We start from the raw sequence: 4882 nt of genomic DNA, 5'->3' as shown, positions 1-4882 counted from the left end.
TCCGGGTGGGCGTTGTATTGGTTTTTCAGAAGTGTTAGACCTGTAAGAGAAAAATATAAATGGTTGGGAAAGGCCATGGGATGTAGAAATATTTTTTTCACATTTTATTTCCTTTTAAAAACAGGTAAATCAATAGGGATTTTCGTACGGATAATTACCCAGTGAACGGTTCCCTTAGCTTTATATATTGTTCTGGGTGGGCGTTGTATTGGTTTTTTGGAAGTGTTAGACATTAAGAGAAAAATTTAAATGGTTGGGAAAGGCCATGGGATGTAGAAATATTTTTTTCACATTTTACTTCCTTATAAAAACAGGAAAATCAATAGGGATTTTCGTACGGATATGTACCCAGTGAACGGTTCGTTTAGCTTTATATATTGTGCCGGGTGGGCGTTGTTTTGGTTTTTCAGAAGTGTTAGACCTGTAAGAGAAAAATTTAAATGGTTGGGAAAGGCCATGGGATGTAGAAATATTTTTTTCACATTTACTTCCTTGTAAAAACAGGTAAATCAATAGGGTTTTTCGTACGGATAAGTACCCAGTGAACGGTTTGTTTAGCTTTATACATTGTTCCGGGTGGGCGTTGTATTGTTTTTTCGGAAGTGTTAGACCTTTAAGAGAAAAATTTAAATGGTTGGGAAAGGCCATGGGATGTAGAAATATTTTTTTCACATTTTATTTCCTTGTAAAAACAGGTAAATCAATAGGGTTTTTCGTACGGATAAGTGCCCAGTGAAGGGTTTGTTTAGCTTTATACATTGTTCCGGGTGGGCGTTGTATTGTTTTTTCGGAAGTGTTAGACCTGTAAGAGAAAAATTTAAATGGTTGGGAAAGGCCATGGGATGTAGAAATATTTTTTTCACATTTTACTTCCTTGTAAAAACAGGAAAATCGATAGGGATTTTCATACGGATAAGTACCCAGTGAACGGTTCATTTAGCTTTATATATTGTTCCGGGTGGGCGTTGTATTGGTTTTTCGGAAGTGTTAGACCTGTAAGAGAAAAATTTAAATGGTTGGGAAAGGCCATGGGAAGTAGAAATATTTTTTTCACATATACTTCCTTGTAAAAACAGGTAAATCAATAGGGTTTTTCGTACGGATAAGTACCCAGTGAACGGTTCGTTTAGCTTTATATATTCTTCCGGGTGGGCGTTGTATTGGTTTTTCAGAAGTGTTAGACCTGTAAGAGAAAAATTTAAATGGTTGGGAAAGGCCATGGGATGTAGAAATATTTTTTTCACATTTTACTTCCTTATAAAAACAGGAAAATCAATAGGGATTTTCGTACGGATATGTACCCAGTGAACGGTTCGTTTAGCTTTATATATTGTGCCGGGTGGGCGTTGTTTTGGTTTTTCAGAAGTGTTAGACCTGTAAGAGAAAAATTTAAATGGTTGGGAAAGGCCATGGGATGTAGAAATATTTTTTTCACATTTACTTCCTTGTAAAAACAGGTAAATCAATAGGGTTTTTCGTACGGATAAGTACCCAGTGAACGGTTCGTTTAGCTTTATATATTGTTCCGGGTGGGCGTTGTATTGGTTTTTCAGAAGTGTTAGACCTGTAAGAGAAAAATTTAAATGGTTGGGAAAGGCCATGGGATGTAGAAATATTTTTTTCACATTTTACTTCCTTATAAAAACAGGAAAATCAATAGGGATTTTCGTACGGATATGTACCCAGTGAACGGTTCGTTTAGCTTTATATATTGTTCCGGGTGGGCGTTGTATTGGTTTTTCGGAAGCGTTAGACCTGTAAGAAAAAAATTTAAATGGTTGGGAAAGGCCATGGGATGTAGAAATATTTTTTTCACATTTTATTTCCTTGTAAAAACAGGTAAATCAATAGGGTTTTTCGTACGGATAAGTGCCCAGTGAACGGTTTGTTTAGCTTTATACATTGTTCCGGGTGGGCGTTGTATTGTTTTTTCGGAAGTGTTAGACCTGTAAGAGAAAAATTTAAATGGTTGGGAAAGGCCATGGGATGTAGAAATATTTTTTTCACATTTTATTTCCTTGTAAAAACAGGTAAATCAATAGGGTTTTTCGTACGGATAAGTGCCCAGTGAACGGTTTGTTTAGCTTTATACATTGTTCCGGGTGGGCGTTGTATTGTTTTTTCGGAAGTGTTAGACCTGTAAGAGAAAAATTTAAATGGTTGGGAAAGGCCATGGGATGTAGAAATATTTTTTTCACATTTTATTTCCTTGTAAAAACAGGAAAATCGATAGGGATTTTCATACGGATAAGTACCCAGTGAACGGTTCATTTAGCTTTATATATTGTTCCGGGTGGGCGTTGTATTGGTTTTTCGGAAGTGTTAGACCTGTAAGAGAAAAATTTAAATGGTTGGGAAAGGCCATGGGAAGTAGAAATATTTTTTTCACATATACTTCCTTGTAAAAACAGGTAAATCAATAGGGTTTTTCGTACGGATAAGTACCCAGTGAACGGTTCGTTTAGCTTTATATATTGTTCCGGGTGGGCGTTGTATTGGTTTTTCAGAAGTGTTAGACCTGTAAGAGAAAAATTTAAATGGTTGGGAAAGGCCATGGGATGTAGAAATATTTTTTTCACATTTTATTTCCTTTTAAAATCAGGTAAATCAATAGGGATTTTCGTACGGATAAGTACCCAGTGAACGGTTCGTTTAGCTTTATATATTCATCCGGGTGGGCGTTGTATTGGTTTTTTGGAAGTGTTAGACCTGTAAGAGAAAAATTTAAATGGTTGGGAAAGGCCATGGGATGTAGAAATATTTTTTTCACATTTACTTCCATGTAAAAACAGGTAAATCAATAGGGTTTTTCGTACGGATAAGTACCCAGTGAACGGTTCGTTTAGCTTTATATATTGTTCCGGGTGGGCGTTGTATTGGTTTTTCAGAAGTGTTAGACCTGTAAGAGAAAAATATAAATGGTTGGGAAAGGCCATGGGATGTAGAAATATTTTTTTCACATTTTATTTCCTTTTAAAAACAGGTAAATCAATAGGGATTTTCGTACGCATAATTACCCAGTGAACGGTTCGCTTAGCTTTATATATTGTTCCGGGTGGGCGTTGTATTGGTTTTTTGGAAGTGTTAGACATGTAAGAGAAAAATTTAAATGGTTGGGAAAGGCCATGGGATGTAGAAATATTTTTTTCACATTTTACTTCCTTATAAAAACAGGAAAATCAATAGGGATTTTCGTACGGATATGTACCCAGTGAACGGTTCGTTTAGCTTTATATATTGTGCCGGATGGGCGTTGTTTTGGTTTTTCAGAAGTGTTAGACCTGTAAGAGAAAAATTTAAATGGTTGGGAAAGGCCATGGGATGTAGAAATATTTTTTTCACATTTACTTCCTTGTAAAAACAGGTAAATCAATAGGGTTTTTCGTACGGATAAGTACCCAGTGAACGGTTCGTTTAGCTTTATATATTGTTCCGGGTGGGCGTTGTATCGGTTTTTCAGAAGTGTTAGACCTGTAAGAGAAAAATTTAAATGGTTGGGAAAGGCCATGGGATGTAGAAATATTTTTTTCACATTTTAGTTCCTTATAAAAACAGGAAAATCAATAGGGATTTTCGTACGGATATGTACCCAGTGAACGGTTCGTTTAGCTTTATATATTGTTCCGGGTGGGCGTTGTATTGGTTTTTCGGAAGTGTTAGACCTGTAAGAGAAAAATTTAAATGGTTGGGAAAGGCCATGGGAAGTAGAAATATTTTTTTCACATATAATTCCTTGTAAAAACAGGTAAATCAATAGGGTTTTTCGTACGGATAAGTACCCAGTGAACGGTTCGTTTAGCTTTATATATTGTTCCGGGTGGGCGTTGTATTGGTTTTTCAGAAGTGTTAGACCTGTAAGAGAAAAATTTAAATGGTTGGGAAAGGCCATGGGATGTAGAAATATTTTTTTCACATTTTATTTCCTTTTAAAATCAGGTAAATCAATAGGGATTTTCGTACGGATAAGTACCCAGTGAACGGTTCGTTTAGCTTTATATATTCATCCGGGTGGGCGTTGTATTGGTTTTTTGGAAGTGTTAGACCTGTAAGGGAAAAATTTAAATGGTTGGGAAAGGCCATGGGATGTAGAAATATTTTTTTCACATTTACTTCCATGTAAAAACAGGTAAATCAATAGGGTTTTTCGTACGGATAAGTACCCAGTGAACGGTTCGTTTAGCTTTATATATTGTTCCGGGTGGGCGTTGTATTGGTTTTTCAGAAGTGTTAGACCTGTAAGAGAAAAATATAAATGGTTGGGAAAGGCCATGGGATGTAGAAATATTTTTTTCACATTTTATTTCCTTTTAAAAACAGGTAAATCAATAGGGATTTTCGTACGCATAATTACCCAGTGAACGGTTCGCTTAGCTTTATATATTGTTCCGGGTGGGCGTTGTATTGGTTTTTTGGAAGTGTTAGACATGTAAGAGAAAAATTTAAATGGTTGGGAAAGGCCATGGGATGTAGAAATATTTTTTTCACATTTTACTTCCTTATAAAAACAGGAAAATCAATAGGGATTTTCGTACGGATATGTACCCAGTGAACGGTTCGTTTAGCTTTACATATTGTGCCGGATGGGCGTTGTTTTGGTTTTTCAGAAGTGTTAGACCTGTAAGAGAAAAATTTAAATGGTTGGGAAAGGCCATGGGATGTAGAAATATTTTTTTCACATTTACTTCCTTGTAAAAACAGGTAAATCAATAGGGTTTTTCGTACGGATAAGTACCCAGTGAACGGTTCGTTTAGCTTTATATATTGTTCCGGGTGGGCGTTGTATCGGTTTTTCAGAAGTGTTAGACCTGTAAGAGAAAAATTTAAATGGTTGGGAAAGGCCATGGGATGTAGAAATATTTTTTTCACATTTTACTTCCTTATA

This window comes from Paroedura picta, unplaced genomic scaffold (assembly GCF_049243985.1).
Source record: "Paroedura picta isolate Pp20150507F unplaced genomic scaffold, Ppicta_v3.0 Ppicta_v3_sca23, whole genome shotgun sequence".
NCBI classification, from domain to species: Eukaryota; Metazoa; Chordata; class Lepidosauria; order Squamata; family Gekkonidae; genus Paroedura; species Paroedura picta.
This window is presented reverse-complemented; position numbering follows the sequence as displayed.